A 23,416-nucleotide genomic window follows, 5' to 3' on the forward strand; every position below is an offset into this window, starting at 1 on the left:
TTCCATCCCTAACACGTTTATTTCATTTTATTTGGGGCCTGCACTTTCTGCATGTCTCATATATTTTAGGTTTTACCTTTTTACCTGGCTTTAAAATAAATCCCTTGTAAGTTGTCCTGCAAATGAAATTACTGTCTGGAAAACTGCAGTTTCATCTTGAGAGTTTTATTATGCTAATAAATGTCAGAATTCTCAAATAAAGGAATTGACTTTTCTTTTTTTTCCCTGAGCCCTACAAATATAATAAAAAACAGTCGGTCAACTCCAAGACTCAGCAAAGGAAAAGTTTACAATCTATAACTAGAAAGAGAAGTTGTAAAACAAAAAACAAAAACACCATGCAACTTAATGGAAAATAAATTTCAAGGAATGAAAGAGTAACTTGGGGTACAGATCTGGAGAGATCTTTGTGTGGCAGAAGTAATTTTAATTTTAGGGACCATCTAAGGGGTGTGAGCTAAGAGGTTATGGAGAGTGTTCCCCTAGGAGGGGAACATGGGCTCAAAGATCTGGGAGCCTGGGGTGTTTTGTCCCCCTTTTGTCCCTTTGATCATTATTCTCAGGACTAAATTGCAATCCTAGATGGATTTCTGTATTCTTTGGACTACAGTTTCTTCTGTCAAATTAGGTAAACATTGCCTATTTCAGAGAATGGCTGTGAAAATAAGATTTTGTAATAGTAATGACAGATACTGTTTTAAGCCGTGTGTGTGTGTGAGAACTCTCACAGCCATGCTTAAGGGAGACTGCTATCATCTTTATCTTGTACCTGGGGAAACTGAGGCACAGAGGTTCAGAATATTCCCAAGGTCATTTCCTTGGGAAGCACAGGGATTGACCACAGTCTTGTATCAGAGTCTGAGTAGACCTTAAACTGAGTAAACAAACACATGATGGTTGTTAAAAATGTAAGTTGTTCTTCCGCAGATCTGGTGTTGGGCATGAGGTTCTGTATTTCTGACAAGCTCCTAGGTGTTGCTGATGCTGCCAGACTATGGGTTACACTTGGAGAAGCTAGCCTGGAAAGCAGGGCTTGGCAAATTATAGCTGCAGGCCAAATTTGGCCTGCTGCTCATGTTTCTACAGCCTGAGAGATAAAAATGGTTTTTGACATTTTTAAATGGTTGAAAAAAATTAAAAATAATAATAATATTTTGTGACCTGTGAAAATTACATTAAATTCAAATTTCAGCTTCCGAAATAAAGTTTTATTGGAATTCAGCCATACTCATTTGTTTACATGTTGTCTTTGGCCGCATATGGCCCGTAAGGCCTTAAATATTTACTCTCTGGGCCTTTACAGAAAAAGTTTGCCGATTCCTGCTTTAAATTATGATACATCTGTTAGAAATTAGTTTGCTTTCTTTCTCTGCTTTATCTAAATCTACTCTTTTAGCACCATCGTTTATACTTCGGAGAAATCTAAGTGAATGTATTAAATTTTCTAGTAGTGTTCCATTTTAATTTTGAATCTCAGCTCTAGAAAAAGGAGATCTCCTCCTTGTGAAAGGCTTCTAACCAGATGTAAGTGAGTAGTACCACAATTATGTAGATATTTAACATGGGCATATGATCATTTACCTTCTAGATTTATTATATTTCCTACACGTAGCTGTGTATTTATATGTTTTGCCCTTCAGTCTGTGAGGTCCTGGAAGTCAGGCAATGCCATATTTATCTGAGTATTTTAGGGTTCCTGGAATAGTTGATACGAAATTACATCTGTGATGTATTAGGAACAGACAGATTGTGCACATTTTAAGGACCTGCTTTCACCTTTTGGGGACCCCTATGATAGAGAAGTCCATGCTGAGAATTCTGGCAGCTTTGGGTTGGAATCTTGAATCTAGTACTACTTTGAGTTGTTAAGAGTAATAAACAAGTAAAAAAATGAGATTGAGAAAGCAAAAAACGGCTCTGCTGACAGCTAGTCTGAGATGGGGGAACTGAGAATTAAAACAGAAATCACATCTCGCAAATCGGCTCTGTGACTTGGCAGAACAGTTAAACCGAGCCAAGCCACAGCATGCAGGAGAAAGTGTCTAAACTCAAACTTTTCTAACCAGCACATGCAGACCCGTGTTTTTTAGACAGGACATCAGACAAATTGATCTCACAGTCATTCCACATGACTTTAAAAAAATATAGTAAAATATACATAACATAAAATTTACCATTTTAACCATTTTTAAGTATACAGTTTGGTGGCACTGAGTCCATTCACATTGTTAGGCAACCGCCACCATCACCCATCCACAGAACCCTTTTCATCTTGCAGAAATGAAACTGTACCCGTTAAACATAACTCCCCATTCTCCCCTCCTCCAAGTCCCCAGCAACCACCATTCTACTTTCTGTCTCTATGAGTTTGACTACTCTAGGTACCTCACATAAGTGGAATCATACAAAGTTTGTCTTCTTGTGTCTGGTTTATTTCACTTAGTATAATGTCTTCAAGGTTCATCCATGTGTAGCATGTGTGAGAATTTCCTTTTTAAGGCTGAATAATATTCCATAGTATGTATACATCACATTTATCCATTTGTCAATGGACACTTGGATTGGTTTTACCTTTTGGCTATTAAGAATAATGCGGCTATGAACACAGGTGTACGTCTCGTGACTTTTGCGTTCTGTAGATAAAATCACTGACTGTTTCAGCAACTCCCTAGTTTCCAGAGTCTGACCAATCCCTGCCGAGAATATTTAACTCCAGCTCCCCAGTCTTAGTAAATATGCTTTCCTAACTTTTACCTTTTCGTGTTCCATGATTCCTCTCGCATACGTGCTCTCTTGCTCCAACAAGATAATAACCCTAACTTTGGCTGCATGTGTATTGCTAGTAGGCTTAAGCTGATAGGCTTTAAGAAGACATTATCTGTGAAGCATGCTGTCCATAATAGACACTCAGTAAGACTCCATGTCTTCTCTTGGCTGACCATGCTGAGTAGCAGCTGTGAAAGCCCTCCCATGAGTGGAGACTTCTATTAATATCTTGATCTCAAGATGAGCTCACGGCCTTGCTGGGTTTATGAGCTCATCTCAGGAGACCATGTGAAGGGGCGTGAGGTGGTAGAGGCAGAGACAGACCCAAAATTGGCTGTGCCAGCTGCTCTTCTGAAGGGAACTTTCTTCCCCTGGAGGCACCGAGTGTCAGAGGTCCCTCAGTCATCGGGACCCCCTAGAGAGAAGCTGAGGAGGAAGAGGCTGAGGGAGCCCTTATCACTCTGTAGAATGAGGCTAGCAGAGATTATTCATCTCCTGTTTCCCCACCCCCAGGTAGAAGGAGGCAATAGAATATAGAAGGAAGAGTGATTCTTGGGGGTCATCAATATAAATCTGAACTTAAATGGCAGAGGAAGAAGAGAGGAGGTTTCCAGGAAGAATAAACAATTGGCGTCAGCAAAGATCTGGAGTCATGAAACTGTGTGTCTGTGTGCGTATATGTGTGTGTATGAATGTAGGCCTGAAATGGGCTTTTTCTTTCTTTTTTTTGAGATGGAGGGTTGCTCTGTCACCCAGGCTCTGGAGTGCAGTGGTGTGATGACCTTGGTTCACTGCAACCTCCCCCTCCTGGGTTTAAGCAATTCTCCTGCTTCAGCCTCCTGAGTAGCTGGGATTACAGGCACCTGACACCACGCCCAGCTAATTTTTTGTATCTTTAGTAATGATGGGTTTTCACCACAGTGGCCAGGCTGATCTCAAACTTCTGACTTGAAGTTATCTACCTGCCTTGGCCTCCTAAAGTGCTGGTATTACAGGTGTGAGCCACCGTGCCCGGCCTGAAATGGGATTTTTATACACTATACTATACCCCTCCCTTAAGGCAGGATTTAAACATTTGCACAGCCTAATTCTTCATAAGGGAGACATTCTGTCCAGATTCTCAGCCATGAGCCAAGGGTTTTGGACACTTCTGCACCCTATGGGACAATCGTACTAATAACTTGGTTATTGGCCAAAATGTAGCCTAGACCTTCCATAACTTGGTTTGTTCTTCATTTGTCTTTCCCCGACTCTTTTAATCAATATTGTTTATTGTTAACTACCTTTTATGTCCTTATGCTCACAAGCCTCTGGTTGATTTCTCGCTTCTTACATCTTCATGGGTTTTTATATTTGGCTTATTCCGATTGGCTGCAATTATTGCTTTTCATTGTGTCATTAACAATTTTTTTTTCTTGGGCAGCTGCTGGGCAATTTGATAAGGCAGGGGAACACAAGCCCTTATGATGGGCCCATGTGTGCTTTTCAGCCTTGTATTTCATTTTTTCTTTTTAAAATTTTTAAATATTTTTATATTTTTAAAAAGTATGTATATTTATTTATTTATTTATTTGAGACAGGGTCTAGTTCTGTCACCCAGGCGCAGTGCAGTGGTGCGATCTCAGCTCACTGCAGCCTTGACCTTCTGGGCTTAAGTGATCCTCCCACCTCAGCTTCCTGAGTAGTTTGGACTAAGGTGTGCACCACCACGACCAGCTAATTTTTGTATTTTTTGTAGAGACAGGTTTCACCATGTTTCCCAGGCTGGGCTCGAACTCCTGAGGGAGCTCAAGCAGTCTGCTTGCCTTGGCCTCTTAAAGTGCTAGGATTACAGGTGTGAGCCACTGAGCCCGACCCAGCTTCATGTTTTAACTGGTAGCTGGTTGTTGAACAGAGCCACAGAAAGTTCTTTGGGATAATTATGCCTCTTCATTTATTTCTAGTTTCTAATTTATGAAATGCTGGAAAAACTTATGGCAAAGAAAATAATCAGAACAACCAACATATTATACCACAATTAAAAAAATTAGTATTCTAATATATAACTCAATTTATTTTTTAAAAAATCTGTGAGCTAATAGCCTAGAGTCTGACTCTAGCACACTATTTTAGGAACAAATCAGACACCTCCCTGAGTCTGCCTAACAAAATACCGTTTTCTGTGAACAGCTGAGCAATTTGTTCAAGAGGCGTGGAATCCCTGAGCAAATGGCCCATCGGAAAACTAATTGATGATGTTTTGTGTTAGAATCATTCTTAATTTTATAAGCAGATACTAACTCATAGCTGAAACGGAAATGTAAAATCATTTTCAGAACAACTTAACCTTTATTACTTAGTACCTACCAAGGGAGGAATGCTGGGTGTTAAAAGCATTTACCTGACACATACATAGAAACAACGAAGCCCAGGCTAGCGGATGGAACGCACATAGCTGTTAAAGAGAAAATGTCACTATTCACGATGGAGATTTATGTTCTCAATTAGGCAATTCAATTATTGGTCTAAGGGAGATACCATTACTCCAAACAATTTAAAAAGCCCGTGAACATTAATTTTTAGCCAATTGTACTTGAAAGTACAATGGTGACTTGAAGAGAAGTTAGAGACACATTTCATAGACCTTTGCAAGCTTCTTTTCTTCCAGTGGAATCATTCTTCGGTTCTATTGAACAGTAATTTGTCTTTTTCCAGAGACCCCTGAGGATGGCTGGGAAAAGAAGATCCAGGAGGTGCTGGTGTCTGTACTAGTTACAGCTCTTATGGGAAAGAGAGGGGAGTCTTAAAAAAGGGTCACTTAAGGAGGGTACATTTAGAAAGGTAGGGGTGCAGGAGAGTCATAGCGGAAAACCTAGTGACCCAGGGCTTAGTAGCACCCCAGCCTTTACCTGCCTGGGATACAACAAAGGAGGGAACAGTTTAGGATCAGAAGAGAAACACACACAGAGTTGGCTGTTTTGGAAGGGCAGGGCGGGACTGTGTCCAGGGCCAAGGCCAGCCTGAGGCAACCTTGCAGGGAGGTGGCAGGGGCAATAAATAAGTATCCAAACCTCACCCTCTTCCCTCCTTCTAATCTCTCCCATTGGCTGAAGCACCCTAAGGCTCTCAGGTTAGGAACTCTTGGGTAATCTATACAGGTCAGCAGAGAAGGACAAACAATACATCTTGTTGGTAGTGGGTGGCGGGGTGGAGGGGGAACTTAGTCCTGTGGTGATTCTGTAAGAGATGGAAAAAACCCCAGTTGTTCCTATTGACATACAACACGTAGCACTGAACACTTGACCCCTGATCACAAAAATGTGTGGGATATTTTTCTCCACCAACAACCGATTCTCCAGCAGACACCAGCTGGATATCCTACAGTTTGATTCAATTCTGACACCACCTGGAATTAGAGTCAGACCCTGCAGGTCAAGGGCTCAGGCCCACAAGACTGCCTCCACTGCAGAGATGCCAGTCACAAGCCCCCGGGTTGTTGCCTGGACTTCAGACCAACCAGCTATAAATCAGGGTTTCCATGACACTCTCCTTGGGTTGAGCTCATGGAACTTAGGGAAACACTTCTTTACTCTTACTAGTTTATCATAAAGTACTTGAGGAACAGCCAGATGGAAGAGATGCAGAGAGTGTGATGTGTGGGAAGGGGTGTGGAGATTCCCTGCCCTCTCTGGGGCCCCACCCTTTAGGTACCTCCGTGTGTTCATCACTCTAGGAGCTCTTTGAACCTTGTCCTGTGTAGGCTTCATTACATAGGCATGATTGATTACATCATTGGCCATTGATGATGAACTCAATATTTAACCCCTCTCCCTCCCCAGAGGTTGGGGTGGGACTGAAATTTCCAACCCTCTAATCCCATGGTGGGTTCTACTGGCAACCAAACCCCCTGCTGAGGCTGGATCCAGGAACCCACCAAGAGTTAGAACAAAATGTATTCCTATCATCCAGGAAATTAACAAAGGTCTTCAAAGCTCTGTGTCAGGAACCCTTATCAGAGACCAAATATTAGAAAAAAGATTCTCCTAGCATCACTGTCTACAAAGGTTTAGGAGCGCTGTCTCAGGAACCTGGGGCAGAGACCAAATATATATTTCTTATTATATCATAATATCACAGCATCCCAACTTGTCTTGCCAAACTTGAGCCCTCTTAGATTCTCAGAGGTTGTGTTTCTGCCTATTCTCCTGTTTCCTTTTCTTTCTTTATTTTTTCTTCTTTTTTTTTTAGAGACAGTGTCTTGCTGTGTTGCTCAGGCTGGAGTGCAGTGGCTATTCACAGGCGTGATCCCACCACTGATCAGCACGGGAATTTTGACCTGCTTCATTTCTGACCTGGGCTGGTTCACCCCTCCTTAGGCAACCTGGTGGTCCCCCGCTCCTGGGAGGTCACCATATTGATGCTGAACTTAGTGTGGACACCCGATTGGCATAGCATACTACAGCCCAGAACTCCTGGGCTCAAACGATCCTCCCACCTCAGCCTCCCGAGTAGCTGGGACTACAGGCACGCGCCACTGTGCCCGGCACTATTCTCCTGTTTCATCTACCACAGTCACCTTTCCAGGTCCCCTTAGAACATCAGTTAATGTGCTTCTTTCTCTTGCTTTGAAGGCAGAAGCCATAACTCACAGCAAACCTCCAGCATTGAAACTTTGCTGTGGAGTCTACGTGACCCCACCACGAGGTGACCCTCACCTTTTCCCTCCATACCCAGAGAGACGGACATGGCAGTAGTCACTGAACCCCGGGATGGCACGCTACCTCCTCCTTTATGACACCCTTTGATATGTTGCCTTAGATCCATTTCTTTGTGTTCCACTTGGTTTCATTTTTAGCAATAAACTCATTCTTGGTACATTTCTGTTGCGACTGTGATCATTTGAATGGTCTGTAATTAAAGGTCGATTCCACTTCTTCCAGCTTTCTCCACTCTCCCTATGGAGTGAGTAGATTCTTTCCTTTTTGGTGTCTCCAAAGACCAAGTAAACAACAGACTTCCGGGATTCCTCAGAGAAGGACACGACTGTAGTCAGCACACTCTGAGCTCTCTTGTCTTGGGCTCCCTCGCAGTTCTTTAACGGAACCTGTAGTTCAGGATCCCTGCATGAGTCATTTTGGGCTGGAAATTGGGGCTCTGCTGCTGAGACAACATGTAGACTTTTGGTCCCACCTACCAGAAAACTCTGTCCAGTTTCTCCATGTAGTTGTTTTACAGTTTCTGCAGAAGTAGGGGATAGCCATTCAAAATGACTACTGTCATTTCCTCACTGGCTAACTGGAGCATGAGATGAAATTACTAAGGTGATTTCTGGCAAATTAGAAGGGAGAGGTGAAGTTTAACTATAGTTGGGGTTTCAGGCTGAGTCTGATATGGCTGCATTTGAAACTTCACAAGAACAGAAGGATAGAAAACAATCTTGAAAAGAGGTGAAAGATCTTCAGTTGTGGGCTTCTGTCTGTCCTGCCGGTACATTGCAGGATTACATGCCAGGTGTGAACAGGAAGATCTAAAGCAATTTCCAGTTGTACTCACATTAGAATAATCCAAACAAACAAACAACAATGTTCCGACTCAAGCGATGCTGATACCATTGATGTGGGGTGGACCTCTGCATTGCTGTGTTTTAAATAGGGTGTCTGTGTTTCCAAGGTTAAGAGCCCTCCTCTGTGGGGCACTGGATAGTGAGAATCGGATGATATCTTTGTGAGGATTATGGCATTTAATCATCATAACTATGGAAGTCGTGCAAGAAATGCAACTTTGATTTTTGAACACGATTTATATCAATTTCCCATTTTGCTGAGAATAAAATTTGGCTATTTCAGGTTAACCTCAGCCAATTCATTACCCTGTCTTCTTCGTAAGGTGGATTTACTGCATTGGGGGATTCATGACTTATCCTGGCATGTGATGGGGCTGGCTAGGTGTCTGCCTTACAGGAGATGTTCCATCCTTCTCAACATCCACTGATCCTTGGGTGCTGTCCTGCTTCCCTGATGGATGCTGGCTAAGGTTTCCCTCCATAGCTCTCAGCCATAGGATTCACACAGTAGCAGCCCATAGTCTCATCCCAGCTTCAAAACACTCCAGCTTTGCTCTCTTTCAAAGACATCCAGGAAAGGGCTCGTCTTCTTTCTGGACTGTCTCCATCCAGATGTATGGGAAATACCTTGGGAGAACAGGTACCTTGGGTAGCTTCATGTGGATTTTCTTCCTCTGCGTTGATGTGGGGGATGTGGGACGGCTTGCTGTCTACCCTCAGACCCCAGCCAAGCTGGGTGTGCATGCCCTTCTCAGGGCTCAGCCTGCAGGGCTCCAGGTGCAGGCTCCTTTTGGTGCTGCCCAGCAGAATATAACTATCTTGTTCTCTTCTCCAGTTCTTTTTCATTTGCCAACTTGGAGGGTCTCTATCAAGCCCAGGGGTTGCAGTGGGCAAGGGTGAACTGGTTTCATCTAACTTGTGGTCTTCTGAACAGGTCACTGACACTTGGATTACAGCCTTCTAACATAAAGCCCAACTGTGCGTTGGTAATTGTGAAGCTGGGTGATGGGTACTTAGGGGTTCATGACACTATTCCTTCTACTTGTGTATATGTTAGAAATTTTCTATGGTTAAAAAAAAAGGTTTGAGAAAAATTTCAAAAAGGTAAGAATTTGATCTACAGTTTCTCTAGTTTCCTTGTGAAAACATTCCTGATGTGTGCTTCATGTCTAGATTTCTGAATGAGGGAGGTCTAGGGCAAAAATTAGGAAGTATGTGTGCATCTGTGTTTGTGTTTGTGTGTGTCTTTGTCTCTATGTCTGTGTGTCTCTGTGTGTGTCTGTCTCTGTGTTTATCTGTGTTTGTGTGCGTGTCTACCTGTGTGTATATATCTGTGTGCTGTGTGTCTATATGTGTGCATATCTGTGGTTGTGTGTATGTGTGTATATTGTCTGTGTGTATCTGTGTGCCTGTCTGTGTGTGTCTATCTGTGTGTGTCTGTGTATGTATCTGTGTCTGTATATCTGTGTGTCTGTGTGTCTGCATGTGTATCTCTGTATGTTTTTGTATGTGTGTATCTGTGTGTATGTCTGTGCATCTGTGCCTGTGTGTCTCTGTGTGTGTGTTCTTTGTGTATATCTGTGTGTCAGTGTGTGTTCTTTGTATCTGTGTGTACCTGTATGTGTATCTGTGTATGTTTGTGTATGTTTGTTTATCTGCTTGTGCATATGTATCTGTATGTGTTGTGTGTCTGTATGTTTATGTGTGTATCTGTGTGTATGTCTGTGTATCTGTGCCTGTATGTCTGTGTGTCTCTATGTGTTTGTGTATCTGTGCCTGTGTACATCTCTGTGTGTGTGTGTCTCTGTATGTATTTGTGTGTGTGTCCCTCTGTATATTTGTGTGTGTCTATGTGTGTGTCTGTGTTCTCTGTGTGTGTCTGTAACTCTGTATCTTTGTGTGTGTCTGTCTGTGTCTGTGTGTCTATGTGAGTGTCTATGTGTGTGTGTTTATGTGTGTGTGTCTGTGTGTGTCTGTGTGTGTGTCTATATGAGTGTATCCATGTATGTGTCTGTGTGTGTGTGTGTGTGCATGCGGGTGCCAGAACAGGCCCAGTGGAGCACCAAACGAGGCCCCTCCTCCTCCTGTCACCACCCAGCCTCTCCCCTGGCCCTGCCTCGCCCTTGCTGACTGCTCAGGGTCCTGGGGAATTGTTCTGAGTCTCTCAAGTCGCTGATTTAGTCCTTGGCCTGCAGGGCTGCCCCCAGCAGTGCCCTGGGCTTCCGTGTTTCTCATTCCCTCCTCCCAGGCCCCTCTTGGAGTCCTGCCTGCTCTCACCTCCTACCTTCTCTATGTCCTTGTAGCACCGTCCCCTCTCCCACAGTGACTGTGGCCTATCTCTCTTCTGGAGGACCAGGGCCCTTTGGGAAGCATCTTTGCCCCTTGGCTTGATTGCTGGTCAAGGACCCTTAACATTCAGAGCATGGCGCTGTGTCCTCACCAGGCCTGCTCTCCACGAGCCTCCGGGATTTGAGCTCTCAGTTTCTCTGAGTGTCCTTTGCAGCCATCACTGTACTATGCGAAACTGTGATGTGTTAATGCATTGAAAGTAATGAGAGCCCTTGGAAAGAGAAAGCTGAAGGATAGAAGCCCTTGTCCCCTGGCCATGGCCCTGCTGGCATTGAGCCTTCCTCTGAGAGACAGCTTGCACCCAAAATGAGTAGGACACCTTGCTGGTTACCCATAGTGCCAGGATGGGAGGACCTGCTAGAGGCATCAGCAGCAGGTTGCTACTGAACAGGTTCCTACCAGATTCCTTCAAGAGTAGACTCCAGCTAGACGTCACCTAGACTGCTTCTGTGCCTGCCTCTCCTGACACCATCTGCCAGGTGTGTATCCTCTGGCTCTCAGACATCAGTCTCATCCTGGCCACAGGCTCTGGAAATGTGCTGTACCTGGTCTCTCTGTCAGGTCTTCACTTATTGGGGCCTCCCCAAGAGTCCTTGGTGCCATCCTCTGCCAGGTGAGCCACATTGGAAGCCTCTAACACCTCCTGCTGGGTGCTCTATCACATGACCCACCAACCTGCATCTGCCTCTCTGGCATTGCTGGCTGCTTCTTAAGGCACAGTCTTGTGGTCTCCAGCAGCAGGGGCTGAAGATTTTGTTGATGGTAGTGTATTTGGGTTCTCCAGAGAACCAGAACCAATGCGAGTGTGTGTATACATATGCACACATATGTACATACACATACACATATACAAGAGATTTACTTATGGACTTGACTCACGTGACTCTGGAAGCTAACCCAGGGTGGGCCGTCAGACTGGAGATGTAGGGAGATGCTGATGTTGCAGTCAGGTCTGAAGGCCTTGCTGCAGAATTCTCCTTTGCTCCAGGGAAGTTAGTCTCTTGTTCTGTCCTTCAACTGAGTGCAGGGTGATCTGTTTTACTCGAAGTCCATCTATTTAAATGGTAATCTCATCCAGAAACACCTGCACAGAAACATCCAGAATCAATTTTCACCACATTTCTCGGTACCAGGGCCCAACTGAGTTGACACTTACAATTCACCACTAGAGCAGCCCTCAACTCCAGAGGCCAATGCGGGTGGTAAGCACAAAACCACAGATGGCATGACTGGTCATGGTGACCTACAGGAGGGCCTTGCTTGGTGGTCCCCTCTCTTGGTGGTCTGCCGCACTCCTGGGGCCACCCTCTATGTCCCAGACTGAAAGGTCTCAGAACATTTTAGCATCCACAAACAGGTCTTTGCCAAATCACTCCACTCTGCCTCTTCTCCGCTCTAAAATGGGAGCAGGAAATTGCCTCCGGGCTCTGCACTTTTTCTGGGTTTGGTCAATTCCAAGGCACGGGACTAAAATTAGCCCTTCCTCCAGAGGCTGCCTGGATGAATTCCTCTGGTGCTGTCCCTGAAGGCACATCCGTCAGCAGCTTATGAGTCCGTCTAGTCCTGCCTTCCACTTGCTGGCAGGCGCGGAGAAGTGAGCCACTGCAGCCACTCGTCCGTGTCCTTTGGGTATTTTATGTGACTTCAGAAAGCCACTCACATTAGTTCCAGCTTCAATCCTCTTCCCAGAGGGATGGGAAGTTGTAGCGCTGCTGTGTCTGAGAAATCCAAAACTGTGTTCACTGCTCTGGAGATGAGAGTTCATTGATCAGGGACAGGAGACTCCACCAGATCCTTGCTAATCACAGGGAGCCTCTGACCTCAGACACGCTGGCCACGACTTGTCAATGTAAATCCAGATTGGAATGCGCTCACCCTTGCCTGCTTTCCCACTGTTTGGGTCTGTCGTTGTTCCTGTTACTTCATTTTACACCCTGAAAACAATATGCCCTACCTAGACAGCTTTTATTCACTTTTGGGACACTTTCTGGTGGCCTGTTAAGCTCCTGCCCAGTGCTGGGTGCTGGGAACATTCAGGTGAATTAGACACATAGGCTACGCTGGCGGGGTCTAGTGAGCTCACGGGAGCAGACAGCGTCATGGCTCTGCCCCATCCACAGGAGCCCGTTTTGCCATCACTGCTGTTGACGTGGCACTTTCAATAACCCACGGCAGCTGCTCCTCCTCAGAGGACTGTTCTAGGGCAACTGGAGTCACTTTGCAAGGAGGTGTCTCAGAGTTTATGTTTCTGCCCTCCTTCTCCAGCCCTGGCTGCCATGAGGGCAGGCCATTCAGGTATGGGGTCTGGAAGCACAGCCACTTGCTTTGGGTTGGCACAATGCTGAGATGTAGCTTACCCTCTTGAGTTCCCCCGGGGGGTCAGCCTGAAGCCACCCTCTGCTTCAGTTTTGCCTGAGATCATTCCCTGTCTTGGCTTCCTCCTCTACTGATCCTACCCACTTCCCCACCCCCTGGCTTTCTTACTATCTTCCCTGGGAGAACATCCTTCATAAATCACATGGACATGACATGACTCCTCCTCTCAAGGTTGGCTTTGGGGAAGCTTGTCCTGAGACAGTCATAGAAACTTAGTCAGAAAAATACAAAACCATATGACTAAGTTTAAGGGGTTCTGGGAGCACAGTTCAAGGACTTCTGTGTGTGTGTGTGTGTGTGTGTGTGTGTGTGTGTGTGTGATACAGAGGAAGGTGTGTTAGGGAAGGTTTGGTTCTACTGTGATGCTCATGGGGTGTTGCTGATGGTGGCAGTGCAGGAGCAGGCTCAGCCTGCAGAACCGTGGCATTGGCCGCGCATACACTGATGGCTTCAGGTGCTTGGAGGTGGTGGCAGAGGGTTCATCCCTGGATGGTTCTGTGCTATAGTCTTGCTTGTGGTTCTGATTGTGCTTTTCTTCATCCTGTCCACCATCGAGCTGCTTTCTCTATCCTTTCCAGTAATTCTGTGAGCTCTCTGACATCCTCTTTCTGTTGCAGCAAAGAGCCTTCCCTAGTCCTTGAGTCACAAGTTTGGGGAAGATGGAGGGAGGGGAAAGTGAGTGGCATGTGAACAGGCACAGGTGTGAAAGGACACCCTCCTGGGGAGCTGCAGGAGTTTGCATTTCTGGGGATGGAGTCAGGGTGAGCTGGAGGGTCTGGGTTATTGTACTATCGTCAGTATCCGTGGATACTGGAAATGGGTACTGATTTACACAGAGGTGTAAATCACAGCATCTCAAACTTATGGGTGTCATAGTTTCATTTATTAGTCCCTGGCTGCCAAGGTTAGATCCACTTATATCTGTAAACCCAGAGGCTTATGGTCAGTTTAGAGCTAAATCCTTAGCAGTGGTTTCAGTCATCCCTGATGAATGCACATCTTCATCAGGGATGGAGAGGGCTGCAGCCAGTGCAGAAGGGTCGCATGCACTCTGCTATGGAGATGGGACCTAGGTTGTTTCAGTCACTCTTTGCTTCAAAATGTCATTCAGATGTGGACATAGGCCTTCAACACTTAGGGACCTAAACTCTTTGACTGTCTAATACATTGCACTCTGCTTTATTTACAAATGGACATTTCTGTAACATCTTCTGCCTCTAACTTCCTGGATCCATGGATACAGAACTAACAGTGGAGAAAGGGTCTCCATTTATCTGAAATTCCAAGCTCTCTCACACAAGAGGAGCCAAGGCAAGGGGGATGATCATTTTCAAAGCACTTCACATTCTGTGTCTAATCTGGATATATCATCATCATCATCATCTCATTTTACAGATGAGGAAACTGAGGCTCAAATAGCTTACTAAGCTTGTTGATATTGCTGTTACAGAATACTGATGCTAGTACATGAACCCATACCCTCTAGCTCCACAGCATCGAGTCTTTCCCTATGTTCTCTTAGACTATTTATCTGCTGGTCACGTTTCATTGTCTGCCCAGCACACATGTGAAATACAGCTCACCTCCAGTGTGGTGACAAGGCATCAATCTTATTTCTTCTGTGTCTTTCCAGTTTGGATGTGAGAGAAGATGTGCATTCATCAGGGATGACTGAGACCACTGCTAAGGGTTCAGCTCTAAACTGACCATAAGCCTCCGGGTTTGCAGATATAGGTGGGTCTAACCTTGGCAGCCAGGGACTAATAAATGAAACTATGACACCCATAAGTTTGAGATGCTGTGATTTACATGTTTGTGTAAATCAGTATCCATATCCAGTATCCACGGGCGCTGAGTTGCTGAAGCTGTGAACCTATTGGGAAAAGTCCCCTTGATGGTGACAGTCACCACTTACTGATTATCCACTGCATCCACACAAGGCACCTTTATATGCCATCTATACAGTCCACACAAAAGTACATGAGGTAGGTGGGGTCATGCCCATTTTACATATGTGAAATTCAAGGTTCAGTATATTTAAGTCCTTGTCTGGGACCACACAGCTAGTAAGTGGAAAAATTGAGGCTCACACAATTTGGTCTGACTGCAAAGTCCATGCACTTTCATCTAGAATCTTGCTACTATAAATCTCATGCTTGGACCAGCAGCATCACCTGGGGGCTTATAGAAATGCAGGATCTTAGGCTTTACCCTAGGCCTAGTTCACCAGAATCTGCATTTTTATCAGATTCCCAGGTGATGTCTATGCACGTTAAATTTCAAGGCACAGTTCTGGGTTGCACGACCTCAGCTTTGTCCTTTCAGGATCTTGTGGATGGAATTCTGATTGCCATAGTCTCGACTGAGCATGAACACAACGACTCTCATAGAACATTTCCTTTTTCCTCTAATTGTGGAGAGTTGTCCCATTTTGGTCCCTTATCTTACCTGAGAATCCTTCAACCGCTGGGGACTGGCCCAAAATCAATCAATTTATCTATCTATCTATCTATCATCTATATCTATCGATCATCTATCTATCTATCTATCTATCTATCTATCTATCTATCTATCTATCTATCTATCTATCTATCATCTATCTATATCATCTATCTATATCTATCTATCATCTATCATCTCATCTACCATCTCTCTACATATTTTTAAAAAAGGAGGGACGGCCAGGTCTGTGATACTGTGATATTCCATTTGGCCAGCAGGGGCCCCCGCGGCATCTGCCGCGGCAGCCTTGTGAGCAGCAGGAAGAAAGCCGGGAAGTTCAGACCCTGCCTGTAAGGAGGGTGCAGTGGACGGATTAAGAACAACGCTGTGAAGGAAAAGCCTGGCTCTCGGTTTGCGGCGTCTGGAGCACCCGGCTATGCAGAGCTGTGGCGCAGAGGTAGAGAGGAGCTTTTGTTAACGTGTGTGTTTGAGAGTAAGTGATGGATCTAATCCCTAGGAAAAGCCCCTGCTCCTCTCGGCGGGCAGCAAACCAGCCCTGGGAGGCAGGCGCTTGTGGTCGGGAGGCAGGGGCCTGGCTTCTAATTTTAGTTTTGCCACTGACTCACAGCGGGACTTGTGGACTTGCTTCTTTTTCTTGGCCCTGGTTCCCTGGGCTGTCTGAGAAATAAAGTGCATAAGATCACCTCGAAGGTCCTTTTCAAGCAGTGTCTATGAAGTCATAATTAAAATGCCCTAGGAGAGCACTATCTACTTAAAAGAATTTTTTTTGTTGTTAAATCAAACTGTGCAAAGCTAATTATCACTCCTTAATTCGTCTGTTTTATAACTTCAATTTTTTTTCTACTTGTTTTCTTTTTTTGTGTGTGCAAAAATGAATATTTATTTAAAATATGAAAACATAAAACACAAATCGAGCAAGTGCCAAATACCACAAACATCCCCAAACCCAGAACGATGACATAATATTTTTTACGAAATAACTTCCTAACACCACATCTCTATAAGGACTTACCTCTGCCTACAGTTTTTTTTTTTTTTTTTTTTTGGCTTCATATGCTGTGGTCATCTCTCCAAGTAATTGCAATTTTATAATATTTTTCAAAGAAAAAAATTATAAAGATAAGCTAACCTTTTGTCTAACAGAGTTGATAAACTTTTGTTTTATTATTGATCGTCGTATGGGATTCTGAAGCCACACAACTTCAGATACTGACTACTTACTGTAGTATTCTGCAGGACTGCTTTTCAAATGGGAAATCTGAAAAATTGTATTCCTCCAAATTCCCATCAACACAGAAAAAAATGGTGCATTTACAACTGAATACTCTGTGTTCTTGAGTATATTCTTGAGAGTAGAGAACTTCCATGCCAGTGAGAATGCCAGATTGTGGAATTAATTGTATATATTTGATGACTTGGAGAGTTTTTCACAGATTTAACTTCTGGCTCTGTATATTCTAAGCCTTCTTTCCCCTCCATTCCCAATTACTTCTAGTGCCAGGTGCAGGGGGACGTGTTCCTAGGGCGACAGTACTGGTGGTCCTGTGCCTGCAGGTGAGGGTGTCAGGTGAATCGCCTGGGGAGGAGTCCTGGAAACCATTCCCATGACAGGCTTGCTTCCTCCAAAGCTATGCGGGGAACCAGAACAAGTGCATCATCCCTGCTGAACGATTTCTGCCTGCAGGGGGCAGTGCAGACCACTGGCCGTGGCTGTGCCAGGCTTTTCTTTCCCTAGGAAAGGCTGCAGAGGGACGAGTGACTGGAAAATCCCTTTTCAAACGTAGGTTTTCTTCACCTCTCCTGAGCTGGTTGAAACCTCAGTGTCATTTTCCTCCTCTCTTTGTTCCCATTCACTACTTTTCTTGTCACATTCTGAAAGTCTGGAATTCCCAGAGTCTGCTTGTAATAGACCTAGTTGCATCCTCTCACTTCGAACCACAAGTTGAGGATCAGCATAAGAAAACGAAGCTTAATGTTTTGTTTATTCTGTTTCTCTGGAGGATGTTTCTCAGGTACGTCTCCCTGCCTGTGATTCTCCAAGTGGTTTTTTTTTTTTTTTTTTTTGAGACAGGGTCTCACTGTCGTTCAGGCTGGAGTGCAGTGGTGGGATCTCGGCTCACTACAGCCTCGACTTACTGGGCTCAGGTGATCCTCCCACCTCAGCTCCACTGAGTAGCTTGGACTACAAGTACGTGCCAGCATGCTCTGCTAATTTTTATGTTAATTTTGGTAGAGATGGCCCAGGCTGGTTTCGAACTCTTGGGCTCAAGCAATCTGCCCGCTTCGGCCTCCCTAAGTACTGGGATTACAGGCATCAGCAAACATGCCTGGCCAATTATCTAAGTTTTTATTTATTTTTTTAAATTAAACCTCATAAAAGGATGTAGTGAGCCAAAATCAGAATGAGGAAAAGTCTGTTAAAAAGATAAACTGAGGCACAATAAAATGTTTAGAGTTTATTAGAACAAACAATGATTCGTGAATTAGGCAGCTTCAAACCAGCAGTGGTTCTGGAGCTCCACCGAGGGAGAGGCTTTCACAGGCACGTGGAGGTAAAGCCAAGAAAATGTGTGACGGGTTAGACAGCTGTCTTGTTTTGTCTGTCCCACTGGAAAGCCCCTCATTATACAATTATTAAGTATTTTGGCTGCTTCTGATTCATTGAGCTTCGGTTCTGTTTTTCTTTAATGTAAGCATTTACAAGAAATAGCTCAAGTTAAATTTTGCTTGTATTTGCAAATCACGCCAGGTTAGAGTCACTTAGAAGGCCTAACTGGTTTTGTCTGTGCAGGAATTCTTCAGGCTTGGCCCCCATTTTAATTTAATTGAGCAACTTTATAGGACAAGTGACGCCACGTCTTCGTAAAAGAAATAGTGTGGAAAAAAGGGGGTGAGATGGGGAAGTAACTTTTAGGTGAAAAGAAACTTAAGAGACAGATCACTGAGTGCAATGTGTGGACATTGCACAAACTGATTTGAACAAACTGACTATAAAAAGACCACTTGTGAACCATGTAGGGAGATGTGTGCATGGTCTAGAAATTACTCGATACTGAGGAATTATTCAAATGGTTGGGTGTGATCATGTGATAGGTAATAGCTTGGATTATGCTCCAGTGAATGGGTATCACCCTCTACTCCCCCTTTTTAGCTGGGGGTTAGAAAAGAAGGAGGCAGCAGATGCAAAACTCCAGGGATTAGGTGACAGGGACCTTAGTCAAGGGGGTGGCAGTAGGGTGAGTGGGAAGGGGGCCGACCATGAAACCATTTTTCTCTTTCCATCTTTCCCATCTTCTCTTCCTCATACAGTTACACAATGACACACTTTCTTTTTTTTTTTTAAGGAAATTTATTTTTTATGATGCATCTTTTTTTTATTTTATTGCGTTTTAGGTTTTGGGGTACATGTGAAGAACATGCAGGATTGTTGCATAGGTACATACATGGCAATGTGGTTTGCTGCCTTCCTCCCCATCACCTTTATCTGGCATTTCTCCCTATGTTATCCCTCCCTAACACCCCACCCCCCGCTGTCCCTCCTCTAGTTCCCCTCCACAGATCTCAGTGTGTGATGCTCCCCTCCCTGTGTCCATGTGTTCTCATTGTTCAACACCCGCAGTTACACACTTTCTTACCCTGGGGCTTTCCATAATCTGTTGCCCCTTCTCAGGAAGCCCTCCCCTCACTCCTTCCTCTTCCATCTTCCCCAAAGCCAGGCAGGACTTTGATCTTGCCGTCTCCACTGCCAAGTACCCTGTCCATTCCCTTCCCTGAACGCCCACTGTATTCCCAGGCCATTGTGCACAGGTCAGCCCTGGGTCATGTGCTCATCTCTACAGTTGGACAAGGGACTCTTTGAGGAAGGGCCAGAGCTGGGTCTGATGTGTCTGCTTCACCCCTCACAGCCTGTGTGATCAGAAAAAGTTTCCTGATTGGGAAGTCCACCAAGTTCACCAGGCAAACACAAGTTATCCCAGAAGATGTCTTTTCATAGAGAGAGGGTGGCCCTAGAAGAGCTGGTGCCACCTGGAGGGGAATTTGGAGGCAGTGGGAACACCAGGCAGCAACCTGCAGACCCCCTGGAGGGTAATGAGTGACAAGGCTTTATTTCATCTTGTCCCATCCCTGACCATGGTTCTTCAGATAAGCTGCCTTGAAGAACGAGGCAGGACTTTTGGCAAATTAGACCCTGGTGTGCTCCACTGCAGTGGCTGTTAACCCTAGCCACACGTTAGCATCATTTGGGAGGGCTTAAAACTTAAGCCTGACGGTGAGCTCTCTGCACCTCCTCCAGACCGAAGACTAATTAAAACAATGTCTGGGAAGTAGGGGGTCCAGGCATCTCATATTTTCAAACCTGTTGAGATGATAATCATTGTAGCTGAGGCTGAGAAGCTCTGGGCTATGGGAGTCTTTGCCCCACTACAGAGCTGGGATTTAATGGAGCCATTTACAAAGCTGCTGGCTGGTCCTTGTTGACTGTGCCAACAGGGAGAGCAACCTCACAGTATTTTATTTCTATATAATACAGTCCATAGTCCCAATAGAAAGCAAGGGAAGGTTCTTAAAGCCATATGCTTCAGGAGGAAACTGGGGTGTAGAGTTGCTGTGAGGCGAAGTTCAGAGGGATGGGAGAGAGGCCTGTTTGCAGAAGAAAGAGTGGCTGGACAGGTAGTTCAGAAGCATTCACATTCCTTGTTCTGGGATGGATGGGTAGGGAGCAAGAATGTAGGAGGGAGGAAGCCTGGCCTGAGGAAGCAGCACTACCCCTGGGAGTCATAGTACAAGGAAGAGTTCTTATGGCCCTGAGAGGATGGGGCTGCCTGGAGCCCAAGGTCCCAACCTATCACTTCCCATGGAGGGTGAAAGTGTCCCTGTCCCTGGGGGTCCTGATGGAGGTATCTCCATCAGGAGATGTATCATTGCCAGCCCTTGCCCAGAGGCTGTGTCCTGTGGGGCGGGGCGGGGTGGGTAGGGGTGTGGCTGGGAGCTGAGCAGGGCAGGTATAGGTGGCAGAGGGGCTATGGTAGGAACAGAGAAGTACTAGTGCTTGGCGTCTCCCCCTCACAGCACCGCCCCCCTGTGACCACTGAGTGGGGAAAATATATGAAGTACTTACATGATGCTTAAGGCAAGAAAAGTAACACATTTTTTATTCTTTCTAAATGATACACAATCCAGCCCTGAGATTCAGCTTATGAGGAAGCCAGGTCTGGTTGCTTCTGGGATCTCCCTAAACAAGAGCCCTGAGGCTCACAGGACCCACGTTGGCTGCCTGTTTCCTTTCCTTGCTCTGCCTGTTAACGGCATGGCTTCCTCGAGAAGGCTGCCTTCATGCCTCCTGCAGTAGCCCTTTCCTCTGCCTGCAGCTCAGGCTAAAAATGTTTGGTTCTTCTGGGTGCCAGACTGCCATTCCCATCTGAGACCTATCTATCCATCCTTGGAGTGTTGGGCCTGAGAGGTTTCTGGTTACAACTAGAAGCAGAAACCCAAACCCTTCCCCTCCTGCAGCTGATTTGGAGGGACTGACACAACACTTTCTTCAGTCTCCAGCATTCAAAGCTGCAAACTCCTCATCTCTGACCAGCTGTTCCCATTGGATTCACCTGGGTACTTTAAGAACTGCTGACTGGCTCTTACTTCCAGGTTTCCTGATTTAATTGGTCTGGGTGCAGGCTGGGGATAGAGACTTGAAGTTCCAGGTGATTCTAATCTGCAGCCAAGGTTGTGAGCTGCTGCCAGCCCAATTCCTCTTTATTAGGCATAGAAAAGTTTCCTGAACCCAACTGTCTGCAGAAAGCGAGTGGTTAACGTCAACACAGGATGCCACGTCTCCCACCTGCTGAGATCCAGTGTCTTTAAAAACCTGCGCAGACTGAAAACAGTGTCTAAAGAGTGGCTCTTAGTGACCAGCATGGTCACTCACCTCGGTTTTTGAAAACAAAAGCTTACTCACATGTTCACCTAGCAGGTAAGGGAAGCCATGCCTTTGGGACCAAAAGTCCTGGTTGTATTTGAGGAGGAATAAAACACAGCTGTTTTACATCCACGTTATAGAACATTTCTAACAAATCATTCTGCTACACTAGCTTACTTCTCTGTGCCCACTTTGAATGCCAGTTCCATAATGCTAGGGATTATGTCTATGAGTTTTCTGCTATATTCCTATTTTACAGGACAGAGCCTGGCACCAAGCCAATCTTTGTCACAAGAACAGATGAATGCTTGGATGGATGGGTGGATGGATGGATGGAAGGGTAGATGGATGAATGAATGGGAGATGGGGTGGATGGATGGGTGGGTGGCTAAGTGGATGGAAGAATGAATGGATACATGGTTGGGTAGTTACAGGATGGCATACGGATAGACGAACCAGAATCACTGCCTCCTGAGATGCTCTGGAAAACCAGCCTCTCACTCAGGATTTGTATTAGTCCATTCTCACACTGCTATAAAGAACTACCTGAGACTGGGTAATATATAAAGAAAAGAGGTTTAATTGACTCACAGTTCTGCACGGCTGAGAGGCCTCAGGAAACTTAGAATCATGGCAGAAGGCAAAGGGGAAGAAGCATGTCTTACCATGGTGGAGCAGGAGAGAGAGAGACAGAGAGAAGAAAGAGGGAGAGAGAAGGTGCTAAACACCTTTAAAAAGCCAGATCTTGTGAGAACTCTATCATGAGACAGCACTAGGGGGACGACGCTAAACCCTGAGAAAGCACCCCCACAGTCCAGTCACCTCCTACGGGGTCCGTCCCCCAGCACCGGAGATTACAGTTGAACGTGAGATTGGGGTGGCGACACAGAGCCACACCATATGGGAGTTCTTTTCAAAAGGCAGCACTGGCGAGGGACTCCTGAACGCAGAGCAACACATCAACATTGAAATAGAGCCTAGGAACGTTTCCTTTTAGCTATTCACATGGTCACCATTTAAGATTTTGTGAGCGGCCACCACATTGGCCTCTCTGTCTTGTGACACACAGACCCCATGATTGGGAACAGAAAGAAGGCACATTCTTAGGAAAGCCGTCAACCTCACAGGGTGACCTTTCAGATACAATGATTTGTAAGAGAAGAAAAAAATGCTGCAATAAAAAGATCGCTTTCTTTCATTCTTTTCCAGCTCCCTTTATTCCTAAAGGGAATGTCTTTTGAGTCGCCTTTTATTCCACCATTATATAGGCCTTCTCTCTGCTACCTGTACGGAAGGGAATCCCTCAGGGCTGAGACATTTCTGAGCAGGTGGAGGCGGGCGGTGATGGGAGGATTCGAGGTGGCTCTTGTCAATTCCTGTCTTGACCTGGTTTCATTCCAGCTGCTCTTAATTGGCATGCAGGGCCTGCTGGCTTCCCTCGTCTGTCTCTTCCTAGTGAGTGAGTGGAAGGCAGGCCATGGCCCTGAAGTATGCAGTCTCCCATCTTCTGGGGACATTGGATCCAGGCCTGTCTGCAGGACCCTGTCTTGAGTGGCTGCAGGCTCTTTGCTCACCTTACGGAAGCTTTCGGATCTTGACGTGGGTCAGGCCTTGAGGACAGAGGAGTGAAGAGGAAGGCAGGCCCTGGCCTTAATTTGCTCTCTCTTTGTTTAGTAACAACTCCTGAGTCAGTAGTCTGCTCCACTACCCCGATCAGCTCTCACCTCTGACCTTTGCCTGGGCAGGAACTGAACCCACCAAACCCTGTTTTTAGACTTTGCCATGAATGGTAAACCCATCTCCTGGAGGGGAGTCAGTGCTCTGCCCTGTTCCATTGCAGCAAGTGCACGAGATGAAGGCTGAAGTGTGTTCAGTATCCAGCCTGCCTAAGAGTTGCTGCTCAGCTGACATGGCTCCTTCCTCAACACAGACACTGCTGCAGCTAGAACCAGAAGGGACCTGGTGAACCAGCAAAGGGCATCTTATTCTGAGGATGTGAACCT

General features: G+C 45.5%; 1 pseudogene; it reads left to right on the forward strand.

Annotated features, from left to right (window-relative positions):
* Positions 1–1,259: 1,259 nt before the first annotated feature.
* LOC135273923 (uncharacterized) overlaps positions 1,260–23,416 on the forward strand; it is a 61,077-nt pseudogene continuing 38,920 nt past the window's right edge.

This window comes from Aotus nancymaae, unplaced genomic scaffold, assembly GCF_030222135.1.
Source record: "Aotus nancymaae isolate 86718 unplaced genomic scaffold, 86718_ANA_hifiasm-v0.15.2.pri h1tg000010l, whole genome shotgun sequence".
Classification (NCBI taxonomy): domain Eukaryota; kingdom Metazoa; phylum Chordata; class Mammalia; order Primates; family Aotidae; genus Aotus; species Aotus nancymaae.